Consider the following 13187-nt stretch of genomic DNA (forward strand, 5'->3'; position numbering starts at 1 on the left):
CAGGTACAGCAGGCGGTTAAGAAAGCAAATGGCATGTTGGCCTTCATAGCGAGGGGATTTGAATACAGGGGCAGGGAGGTGTTGCTACAGTTGTACAGGGCCTTGGTGAGGCCACACCTGGAGTATTGTGTACAGTTTTGGTCTCCTAACTTGAGGAAGGACATTCTTGCTATAGAGGGAGTGCAGCGAAGGTTCACCAGACTGATTCCCGGGATGGCGGGACTGACCTATCAAGAAAGATTGGATCAACTGGGCTTGTATTCACTGGAGTTCAGAAGAATGAGAGGGGATCTCATAGAAACGTTTAAAATTCTGACGGGTTTAGACAGGTTAGATGCAGAAAGAATGTTCCCAATGTTGGGGAAGTCCAGAACCAGGGGTCACAGTCTGAGGATAAGGGGTAAGCCATTTAGGACCGAGATGAGGAGAAACTTCTTCACCCAGAGAGTGGTGAACCTGTGGAATTCTCTACCACAGAAAGTAGTTGAGGCCAATTCACTAAATATATTCAAAAGGGAGTTAGATGAAGTCCTTACTACTCGGGGGATCAAGGGTTATGGCGAGAAAGCAGGAAGGGGGTACTGAAGTTTCATGTTCAGCCATGAACTCATTGAATGGCGGTGCAGGCTAGAAGGGCTGAATGGCCTACTCCTGCACCTATTTTCTATGTTTCTATGTTTCTATGCTGGGATCCCTTGGGACTCCAACAGGTGGGCCCTCTGGTGGCCAAGTGTCATACAAGGGGTTAAATACATAACATCACTCCCCCTTGAAGTCAACTGTACACTTATTTACAAGATGAGACGATCTAGGGCTTTTCGCTCCCTTGTCGATCGTCTCGGTACAAGTGTGGTTGAGTTGGTCAGTTCTTCACTGGGCTGTTGGGCAGCTGGCTTTGCCGGGTTGCTGGGGATGATGAGTTCGGCTTCAGGGTCAACCATGATCTCAGTTGCCACTTGTGTGTGTGTGTGTGTGTGTGTGTGTGTGATGGAGGATCAAAGTTGGTGTCTTCTTCGGGTTGTTCGTAGCTGTTGGTGAACCGCAATTTGATTTGGTCCAGATGTTTTCTGTGCGTTTGTCCATTGGCCAATTTGACCTGAAACACCCTCTTCAGCTGTGACCGTGCCAGCGAGCCATTTGGGACCATGTCCATAATTGAGCACAAGCACTGGATCATTGATCTCAATATCATGTGACAAATTTGCACGGTCATGTTACACACTTTATTAATGTTGTTTGCCCTCTACGTGATCATGGAGATCAGGGTGGACAAGAGAGAACCTTGTTTTTAGCGTCCTTTTCATGAGCAGCTCAACTGGGGGTACCCCGGTGAGTGAATGGGGTCTGGTGCGGTAGCTGAGCAGCACTCGGCACAGCCGGGTCTGCAGGGAGCCTTCTGACACATGTTTCAAGCTTTGCTTGATGGTCTGAACTGCCCGTTTTGCCTGGCTGTTGAATGCGGGCTTGAACAGGGAAGATGTGACGTGTTTGATCCCATTGCAGGTCATGAATTCCTTGAATTCAGCACTGGTGAAGCACGGCCCATTGTCGCTGACTAGGACATCAGGCAAGCCGTGCGTGGGAAACATGGCTCGTAGGCTTTCAATGGTGGCCGTGGATGTGCTTACAGATATTATTGCACATTCAATCCATTTTGAGTAAGCGTCCACGACAGCCTACAAAATTTTGGCTAGAAATGGGCCCGCATAGTCCACGTGGATCTTCGACTAGTTTGGAGGGCCATGATCACAAACTTAGCAGTGCCTCTCTGGGTGCATTGCTCAGTTGAGAGCAAGTGTTGCACTGGCGCACGCATGACTCTAAATCTGAATTGATGCCAGGCCACGACACATGGGATCTGGCTATGGCTTTCATCATTACAATGCCTGGGTGAGTGCTGTGCAGTTTGCATATGAACTGCACAGCACCCTTTCTTGGGCAAGGCCATGCGATTTCCCCACAATAGACAGTCCGCCTGCAGGGACAACTCGTCTTTGCGTCTGTGGAATGGCTTAATCGCCTCTGCTGGGACACCGGACCAACTCCCATGGAGGACACAGTTTTTTACCAAGGACAGTAAAGGATACTGGCTGCTCCAGGTCCAGATCTGGCGGGCCGTAATGGGGGACTTCTCGTTCTCGAATGCCTCCATGACCATGAACAAGTCCGCTGGATGTGCCATTTCCACCCCGGTGGTGGACAGTGGCAGCCGACTGAGAGCATCTGCGCAGTTCTCTGTGCCCGGTCTGTGGCGGATTACATGGTTGTATGCCGACAGCGTGTGCGCCCATCTTTGGATGTGGGCCGAGGCATTGGTATTCATCCCTTTGCAATCAGAGAACAGCGATATGAGCAGTTTGTGGTCAGTTTCAAGCTCAAACTTGAGGCCAAATAAGTACTGGTGCATTTTTTTCACCCCGTAAATGCATACCAGAGCCTCTTTTTCAATCATGCTTTCGGCCCTTTCGGCCTTGGGCAAACTCCTGAACACATAAGCGACCGGTTGCAAAATCCCCGATTCGTTAGCCTGTTGTAACACACACCCGACCCCGTATAACGATGCATCGCAAGCTATCACTAATCGTTTACAAGGGTTGTGCAGGACAAACCGTTTGAACACAACAGATTTCTGGCTTTAGTAAAGGCAGCCTCTTGTGAATTCCCCCATACTCAGTCGTCTCCCTTGCGCATGTAGGGGTTCTAGCAGGGTGCTTGACCCAGGTAGGAAATTACCAAAATAGTTAAGGAGTCCCAGGACCGACCGCAGCTCCGTCACGTTCTGTGGTCTCGGTGCGTTCTTGATGGCCTCCGTCTTGGCGTCAGTGGGTCTGATGCCATCTGCTGCGATTCTTCTTCCCAAGAACTCGATGTCCTGCGCCAGGAAAAGACACTTCGAGCGTTTCAACCTGAGCCCCACGCGATCCAACCGACTAAGAACATCTTCCAGATTCTTCAAGTGCTCCATGGTGTCCCGACCTGTAACCAGTATGTCGTCCTGGAAAACCACTGTGCAAGGAACCGACTTTAGCAGGCTCTCCATGTTCTGTTGGAAGATTGCCGCGGCCAACCGAATCCCGAACGGGCACCTGTTCTAGATGAACAGACCTTTGTGCGTGTTGATGCAGGTGAGGCCTTTCGAAGACTCCTCCGGCTCCTGCGTCACAAAGGCCGAAGTCAGGTCCAGCTTGGTGAACGTCTTCCCTCCAGCCAGGGTCGCAAATAGGTCGTCTGCCTTGGGTAACGGGTACTGGTCCTGTAGCGAAAAACGGTTAATCGTTACTTTATAGTCCCCACAAATTCTAACAGTGTCGTCCTCTTTAATACCAGGACAATTGGACTAGCCCAGTCATTGAATTAAACTGGCGCGCTGATGCCTTCTCGCTGCAGCCTGTCCAACTCAATTTCCACTTTTTCATGCATCATGTACAGTACCTCCCGTGCCTTGTGGTGGATGGGTCGCATACCGGGAACCAGATGGATCTGCACTTTCGTTCCCGAGAAGCTTCCAATGCCTGGCTCGAACAACGATGGGAACTTGCTCAGAAACCTGGGCACATGAGGCGTCGTCGACAGACGAAAGCGCTCGGATATCGTCCCAGTTCCAGCGGATTTTTCCCAGCCAGCTTCTGACAAACATACGGCACAATCCACAGCGGGAGTTCGTATACTGCTCCGTCATAGGAGACTTTGACTTCAGCACTGCCAATTACAGGGATTAGTTCCTTGGTGTAAGTCCTTAGTTTGGTGTGAATAGAGCTGAGCTTGGGCCTGTGTGCCTTTTTGCCCCACAGTGAATGTGTGTACCCCGTACACTTCTGCCTCCTCGGTACGAGTCTCCAATTTCACCTGATCCACAGTGAATCGATCTTCCTCTGCAACCTGGTGGTTTACAGGGTTTGCAGCTCACCTGCACATTTGATGGAGGTGTCCCATTGTTCTGCAACCATTGCACGCATAGTGCTTGAAGCGGCATTAATGGGGCCGATGATCACCTCCACAACGCCAACAAGGTGTTAACTGCCTCGCATTAACGATTGATGGCAGACACTGGGTCAATTGAGGTAGGGCAGCCACAGCCGGCGTGTACGTTCTGCCATGTACATTTCTGCTCAAAACCGACGTTACTTTATCCACAGTACTGGCCGAAACTTCTTTACTTTGCGAAATCTGTTTGGTGTTGTCGCTGGTGGACATAAATACCTGGGCTATCGTTATGGCTTTACTCAGATTCGGAATTTCTACAGTCCACAGTTTGCGAAGGATTGTCTCATGTCCAATGCCCAGTACAAAAAAGTCTCTGAGCATTTACTCTAAGAATCCCTCAAATTCTCAATGTCCTGTGAGGCGCCTTAGTTCGGCAACATAGCTCGCCAGTTCCTGGCCCTCTGATCGTTGATACGTGTAGAACCGATATCTCGCCATCAAAACACTTTCCTTAGAATTTAGGTGCTCCCGGACCAGCGTACACAATTCTTCGTAGGATTTCTCTGTTGGTTTTGCCAGAGCCAGGAGATTCTTCATGAGGCCATAGGTTGTTGCCGCACAGACAGTTAGGAGGATCGCACTTTGTTTGGTAGCATTCTCGTCCCCTTCCAGCTTGTTGGCCACGAAGTATTGGTCGAGTCTCTCCACGAAGGCCTCCCAATCGTCCCCTTCTGAGAACTTCTCCAGGATACCGACTGTTCTTTGCATTTTTGCGCGGTTGTTCATTACCTCGTCACCAATTGGTACACTCATAATAACTGTGTACAGTGGGCAAGTGTGATCTTAGCTCCTTTAATAAGACTCCAGAGTGCAGGTACCTCATGGGTGGCCTGCTTATATGCCGTGCTCTTGGGACTCCAACAGGTGGGCCCTCTGGTGGTCAGGTGTCATACAGGTTACAAGGGGTTAAATACATAACAGATGTATCTTGGTATCTTGGCCTTTATTGCAAAGGGGATGGAGTATAAAAGCAGGGAAGTCTTGCTACAGCTATATAAGGTATTGGTGAGGCCACACCTGAAATACTGCGTGCAGTTTTGGTTTTCGTATTTACAGAAAGATATACTTGCTTTGGAGGCAGTTCAGAGAAGGTTCACAAGGTTGATTCCAGGGATGAGGGAGTTGACTTATGAGTAGGTTTCGGCCTCTACTCATTGGAATTCAGAAGATTTGAGAGGTGATCTTATCAAAACATATAAGATTATGAGGGGGCTTGACAAGGTGGATTCAGAGAGGATGTTTCCACTGATAGGGGAGACTAGAACTAGAGGGCATAATCTTAGAATAAGGGGCCGTCCATTTAAAACAGAGATGAGGAGAAATTTCTTCTCGAGGGTTGTAAATCTGGAACTCGCTGCCTCAGAGAGCTGTGGAAGCTGGGACATTGAATAAATTTAAGACGGAAATAGGCAGTTTCTTAATCGATAAGGGGTTATGGGGAGTGGGCAGGGAAGTGGTGCTGAGTCCATGATCAGATCAGCCATGATCTTATTGAATGGTGGAGCAGGCTCGAGGGGCTGTATGGCCTACTCCTGTTCCTATTTCTTATGTTCTTATGTTATCCCAGTGTCCTGAACAATATTTATCCCTCAATCAACATAACAAAAATAGATTATCTGGTCATTATCACATTGCTGTTTGTGGGAGCTTGCTGTGTGGAAGTAGGCTGCTGAGTTTCCTACATTACAACAGTGACTACACTCCAAAAATACTTCATTGGCTGTAAAGCGCTTTGAGGCTAGAAAGGCAATATCGATTCCTAGGTCCCTTCTCTCTCGGTTTGGATTTGTTCATCAGCAGAAGCGATGGCTGCTGACTGTTTCTGCTCAAGTTTCAGTGCAGCAGCTAAGCTCAGTGTTTGTGACGTAGAGAAATCAGTTGAACCTACATCGAAAGCTGATTTTTCTGTTACAAAGATGGACTGAGGGAATCCTACAGAAAGTATTGAGGTGGGTGTGGAGAAGTGCCTGCTAACTCACAGAATTGTATTACTTGCTGTTAAATATTGCTCTTCTGTGATTTTATTCATAATTTATTGAAGTTCAAGATGAGAGAGTTTGCTTCTTCCAGTTGCTAGTATGTAAAGGCAGAACCGAGGGTGATACTGATCCAGTGAAACCAGCAGATCCCAGCATGGATCGCTGATCTCCGTGCTCCTGGGCCACTTGAGGGCAGTCAGTGCGTGGAACCTGATGCCAATCAAGTCAGCTTCTTCAGAGAGCAAAAGTAAGAAAAGTGAGGGATATTAAAATGTAAGCAGTGTTGGCAGTGCAGTAATTTCTGATGATACTGGGTATTTATGTAAATACAGGAAAAAGAACCAAAGGCGATGCAAGAAAAACTTTTTTACGTGTGGTTAAGATCTGGAATGCACTGCCATAAAAGGTCTTGATGGCAGACTCAATTTTATCTTTCAAAAGGGAGTTGGATAACTATCTGAAGGAAATAAATTGCAGGGCTACAGGGAAAGGGCAGGGGAGTAGGACTAGCTGAGAGTCAGCACAGACCAAATGGCCGCCTTCTGTGCTGTAACCATTCTATGGTTCCAAGTTTCCACCGACCATGAGGTGCGCCGACTTTCTAGAATAAAAAGGGTGCCGAAAACTTAGCTTGTATTTCTCCACGCTTCTTGGAACGTCTTCGGACTCAGTGCAGCGCAGCACAAGGGGTGGGGGGCGGAGCCAGGTCCCGGCGCTGAAAACAGTGCTAGTACTTTTGCACATGTGCGCTAGAATGCGTGCGCGTGCGCAGTAGCTCCTGGCAGCCCGAATCTCTGCGACGCTCTGCAGGCTGTGTGGAAGGGGCCCGAAGCACGCCGTCCCTATCCCGGGCCGAGTGGCCTGCCGCACAGGCCGGCCGCTGCCTTCCCGCGCTGAGGGCTACAAGAGACAGGTTGGTGGGGGGGAGGGGCAAGAGTTCGGGGGGCGGTTGGTGGGGGGGAAGAGTTTTGATCGGGGTGGGGGGGAGAGAGAGAAAAGAATCTTCAAAGATTTTTCCATACTTTAAATATCTAGCTATCTTTACTAAAAATATACTCAGTTTAATCAGGCTGATAGCACCTACACCCTGCCAGTCTTGCTGCTTGGGATTTAAAAAAAAACTAGCAGTCCTATCATAACACTGGCATATTGATGATGGTTCTTTATTGTTAAAAGTGAAGTGTTTAATGCTTTGGAATATCCTCTAACTTCCCCTCACCCATTATCTCTCGCTACCTGCGCCTGATTTCTAAAGTGTCGGCAAGGTTTTTATGAGCGTACAAAAGTGGACACATACGCTGGCCTAAGTTAGTTTGGAGTAATTTTTCGTTGTCTAAACTTGCTTAATTGGCCAAAACAGGTGTAAGTGGCTGATAACGCCTCCTTTTGAAAAAAAAACTGAACTAAAAAGAAACTGAACTAACTCAATGAAACTGGAGCAAATTAAATGTGGAAATTGCGATTTTTAGGATACTCCAAAAAAAACTAGTTGCTCAAAAAAAATAGGAGCAACTCCTGTGGAAACTTGGGCCCTATGATTCGAGGAGTGGAAGAAGAGTGTGTGCCACAGTTTCAGGTAACTTAAAACTGGCATAGATGAAATGTTCCAGCGCTTTGCTTGGGTTACTGGCCTTTGTCAGCCCATGAGAGGCTGATGGTTGTTACCGAGTGATCCATCATCCCTGTGCTTGCAGACCTACATTGGCTTCCGATTCAGCAACGCCTCGATTTCAAAATTCTCATCCTTATTTTCAAATCCGTCCATGGCCTCACCCTTCCCTATCTCTGTAATCTCCTCCGGCCCACGCCACCCGCCCCCCTTCACCCCCCAAGATGTCTGCACTCCTCTAATTCTTCCCTCTAGAGCATCCCTAATTATATCAGGGTCCTGAACTTAAGGAAAGGTAACTTCGATGGTATGAGATGTGAATTGGCTAAAGTAGACTGGCAAATGGTACTTAAAGGGTTGACGGTGGATAGGCAATGGCAAACATTTAAAGATACATGGATGAACTTCAACAATTGTACATCCCTGTCTGAAGTAAAAATAAAACGGGGAAGGTGGCTCAAGCGTGGCTAACAAGGGAAATTAAGCATAGTGTTAAATCCAAGGAAGTGGCATATAAATTGGCCAGAAAAAGCAGCAAACATGAGGACTGGGAGAAATTTAGAATTCAGCAGAGGAGGACAAAGGCTTTAATTAGGAGGGGGGAAAATAGAGTACGAGAGGAAGCTTGTCGGGAACATAAAAACTGACTGCAAAAGCTTCTATAGATATGTGAAGAGAAAAAGATTAGTGAAGACAAACGTAGGTCCCTTGCAGTCAGAATTTATAATGGGGAACAAAGAAAAGGCAGACCAGTTGAACGCTATAAAAATACAAGTTGTTATAAAAACAAAAATTGTTCAACATTTCCAGCACACGTTACAGGGTAAACATAGAAACATAGAAAGATAGAAAATAGGTGCAGGAGTAGGCCATTCGGCCCTTCTAGCCTGCACCGCCATTCAATGAGTTCATGGCTGAACATTCAACTTCAGTACCCCATTCCTGCTTTCTCGCCATACCCCTTGATCCACCTAATAGTAAGGACCTCATCTAACTCCTTTTTGAATATATTTAGTGAATTGGCCTCAACAACTTTCTGTGGTAGAGAATTCCACAGGTTCACCACTCTCTGGGTGAAGAAGTTCCTCCGCATCTCGGTCCTAAATGGCTTATCCCTTATCCTTAGACTGTGACATCTGGTTCTGGACTTAGGAGACCAAAACTGCACACAGTATTCAAGGTGTGGCCTCATCAAGGCCCTGTACAACTGTAGTAAGACCTCCCTGCTCCTATACTCAAATCCTCTCGCTATGAAGGCCAACTTGCCATTTGCCGCCTTCACCACCTGCTGTACTTGCATGCCAACTTTCAATGACTGATATACCATGACACCCAGGTCTCATTGCATCTCCCCTTTTCCTAATCTTTCACCATTCAGGTAATATTGTGCCTTCCTGTTTTTGCCACCAAAGTGGATAACCTCACATTTATCTACATTATACTGCATTTGCCCACTCACCTAACCTGTCCAAGTCACCCTGCAGCCTCTTGGCATCCTCCTCACAGCTCACACTGCTACCCAGCTTAGTGTCATCTGCAAACTTGGAGATATTACATTCAATTCCTTCGTCTAAATCATTAATGTATTTATAAATAGCTGGGGTCCTAGCACTGAATCTTGCGGTACCTCACTAGTCACTACCTGCCATTCTGAAAAGGACCCGTTTATTCCTACTCTTTGCTCCTGTCTGCCAACCAGTTCCCTCTCCACGTCAATACCTTACCCCCAATACCATGTGCTTTAATTTTGCACACTAATCATCTTGTGTGGGAGGGACCTTGTCAAAAAGCCTTTTGAAAGTCCAAATACACCACATCCACTGGTTCTCCCTTGTCCACTCTACTAGTTACATACTCAAAAAATTCTAGAAGATTTGTCAAGCAATATTTCCCTTTACTAAATCCATGCTGACTTGGACCGATCCTGTCACTACTTTCCAAATGCGCTGCTATTACATCTTTAATAATTGATTCCAACATTTTCCCCACTACCGATGTCAGGCTATAATTCCCTGTTTTCTCTCCCTCCTTTTTTAAAAAATGGGGTTACATTAGCTACCCTCCAATCCATAGGAACTGATCCAGAGTCTATAGAATGTTGGAAAATGACCACCAAATGCGTCCACTATTTCTAGGGCCACTTCCTTAAGTACTCTGGGATGCAGACTATCAGGCCCTGGGGATTTATCGACCTTCAATCACATCAATTTCCCGAACACAATATCCTGACTAATAAGGATTTCCTTCAGTTCCTCTTTCTCGCTAGACTCTCGGCCCCCTCTTATTTCCGGAAGGTTATTTGTGTCTTCCTTAGTGAAGACAGAACCAAAGTATTTGTTCAATTGATCTGCCATTTCTTTGTTCCCCATTATAAATTCACCTGATTCTGACTGCAAGGGACCTACATTTGTCTTCACTAATCTTTTTCTCTTCACATATCTATCGAAGTTTTTGCAGTCAATTTTAATGTTCCCTGCAAGCATACTCTATTTTCCCCCTCCTAATTAAACCCTTTGTCCTCCTCTGCTGAATTCTAAATTTCTCCCAGTCCTCATGTTTGCTGCTCTTTCTGGCCAATTATATGCCTCTTCCTTGGATTTCACATTATCTGTAGTTTCCCTTGTTTGGCACGGTTGAGCCACCTTCCCCGTTTTATTTTTACTCCAGAGAGGGATGTACAATTGTTAAAGTTCATTCATGTGATCTTTAAATATTTGCCATTGCCTATCCACCGTCAATCCTTTAAGTATCATTCGCCAGTCTATCCTAGCCAATTCACGTCTCATACCATCAAAGTTTCCTTTCTTTAAGTTCAGGACCCTAGTCTCTCAGTACTGGGGCCTCAACTATTTACAATTTATATTAATTACTTGGATGAAGGGACCAAGTATAATGTAGCCAAATTTGCTGATGATACAAAGATAAGTGGGAAAGCAAGTTGTGAGGAGGATGCAAAGAATTTACAAAGGGATATAGATAGGCGAAGTGAGTGGGCAATAATTTGGCAGATGTATTATAATGTGGGAAAATGTGAGGTTATCCACTTTGGCAGGAAAAATAAAAAAGCAAATTATTATTTACAGGGCGTTGGTAAGACCACACCTGGAGTACTGCGTACAGTTTTGGTCTCCTCATTTAAGGAAGGATATACTTGCATTGGAGGCAGTTCAGAGAAGGCTCACGAGGTTGATTCTTGAGATGAAGGGGTTCTTATATGACGAATGACTGGGCCTATATTCATTGGAGTTTAGAAGATTGAGAGGTGATCTTATTGAAATGTATAAGATTCTGAGGGGGCTTGACAGGGTAGATGCAGAAAGGATGTTTCCCCTCGTGGGGGAATCCAGAACTCGTTTCAGAATAAGGGGTCACCCATTTAAAACAGAAATGAGGAGGAATTTCTTCTCTGAGGGTCCTGAATTTTTGGAATACTCTACCCCAGAGAGCTGTGGAGGCTGGGTCATTGAATATATTTAAGGTGGAGATAGACAGATTTTTGAATGATAAGGGAATTAAGGGTTATGGGGACCGGGCTGGGAAACATAGAAACATAGAAAATATGTGCAGGAGTAGACTATTTGGCCCTTTGAGCCTGCACCACCATTCAATAAGATCATGGCTGATCATTCACCTCAGTACCCCTTTCCTGCTTTCTCTCCATACACCTTGATCCCTTTAGCCATAAGAGCCATATCTAATTCCCTCTTGAATATATCTAACAAACTGGCATCAACAAATCTCTGCGGTAGAGGATTCCACAGGTTCAAAACTCTCTGAGTGAAGAAGTTTCTCCTCATCTCGGTCCTAAATGGCTTACCCCTTATCCTTAGACTGTGACCCCTGGTTATGGACTTCCCCAACATCGGGAACATTCTTCCTGCATCTAACCTGTCCAGTCCCGTCAGAATTTTATATGTTTCTATGAGATCCCCTCTCATTCTTCTGAACTCCAGCGAATACAGTCCCAGTCAATCCAGTCTCCTCATATGTCAGTCCTGTCATCCCGGGAATCAGTCTGGTGAACCATCGCTGCACTCCCTCAATAGGAAGTGGAGTTGAAGCCAAGATCAGATCAGCAATGACCTTATTGAATGGCGGAGCAGGCTCGAGGGGCCAAATGGCCTACTCCTGCTCCTATTTCTTATGATAGAGTGGATACAACGAGAATGTTTCCACTTGTGGGGAAGAGCATAACTAGAGGCCATCAATATAAGATAGTCATCAAGAAATCCAATAGGAAATTCAGAAGAAATGTCTTTACCCAAAGAGTGGTGAGAATGTGGAACTCGCCAACACAGGGAGTGGTTAAAATTAATAGTATAGATGTATTTAAGGGGAGTTTAGATAAACATATGAGGGAGAAGGGAATTGAGAGTTATGGTGATAGATTTAGAGAGGAAAGACGGGAGGAGGCTCGAGTGGAGCATGAACACCGGCATGGACTGGTTGCGCCGAATGGCCTGTTTCTGTGCCGTATAATCCTACATAAAAAGCACTATATAAATGCAAGTCTTTGTTGTGTAATTTTTTTTTGTAAATAATTACCCTGCTGTAGTTGTACCTTCTTACCAGTGATGGTGCTGCAGTCTCAGTTTTGTCTCCTCTACTGAAGATAAACTGCTATCCTTCAACCAACTCTACTTCTCTCTGTTTTGCCATTTAACTATAGTATAAAATCAAAGTATTACATTAAAAGGACATAATGCGTGATTTCAATTTGGGACTGAATTATGTCTGCGTGCCCCACCCTGCAACCGTCCTGCATCTGAATCCTGTTGCAGCACCATGGGTGATTGACGAATATATTAAGAGTGGAACATCTATGCTACTTTTTATTGCATGTGCAAAATAATGCTGGGCACATCTGAGTTGCAAAAGATAGAAATAATGAACTTGCATTTCTATAGCACCTTTCACAACCTCAGGACATCCCAAAGCCATTAGAGCCATTGAAGTACTTTTGTTTTGAAGCATAATCACTGTTGTAATTTTGGAAACACAACAGCCAGTTTGCATACAGCAAGATTCCACAAACAACAATGTGATAATGACCAGATAATCGTTTTTTAGTGATATTGGTTGAGGGATAATTATTGGCCCAGGACACCGGTGAAAACTCCCCTGCTCTTCTTCAAAATAGTGCAATGGGATCTTTCACATACACCTGAGCGGGCAGGCGGGGACCTAGGTTTAATGTCCGACAGTGCAGCACTCCCTGTGCTGGCTCTGAAAGAGCTATCCAATTAGTCCCACACCCCCCCTGCTCTTTACCGTAGCCCTGTAATTTTCTCCCCTTCACGTATTTATTCAATTCCTTTTTGAAAGTAACTATTGAGTCGGCTTCCGCCGCCCTTTCAGGCAGTGCATTCCAGATCATAATAACTTGCTGCTTAAATAAATTCTCCTAATCTCCCTTGTTCTTTTGCTAATTATCTTTAATCTGTCTCCTCTGGTTACCGACCCTCCTGCCAGCGGAAACAGATTCTCCTTATTTACTCTGTCAAAACCATTCATAATTTTGAACACCTCTATTAAATTTCCTCTTAATTTTCCCTGCTCTGAGGGGAACAATCCTAGCTTCTCCAGTCTCTCCATTAAACTTAAGTCCCTCATCC

General features: G+C 45.7%; 1 protein-coding gene across 2 annotated transcripts in view; it reads left to right on the forward strand.

Annotated features, from left to right (window-relative positions):
• LOC139274727 (Golgi pH regulator) overlaps positions 1-13187 on the forward strand; it is a 122219-nt gene that overhangs the window by 93901 nt on the left and 15131 nt on the right. The gene's annotated exons all lie outside the window — the stretch shown is intronic.

Source organism: Pristiophorus japonicus, chromosome 10 (assembly GCF_044704955.1).
Source record: "Pristiophorus japonicus isolate sPriJap1 chromosome 10, sPriJap1.hap1, whole genome shotgun sequence".
In the NCBI taxonomy this organism is placed as follows: Eukaryota; Metazoa; Chordata; class Chondrichthyes; family Pristiophoridae; genus Pristiophorus; species Pristiophorus japonicus.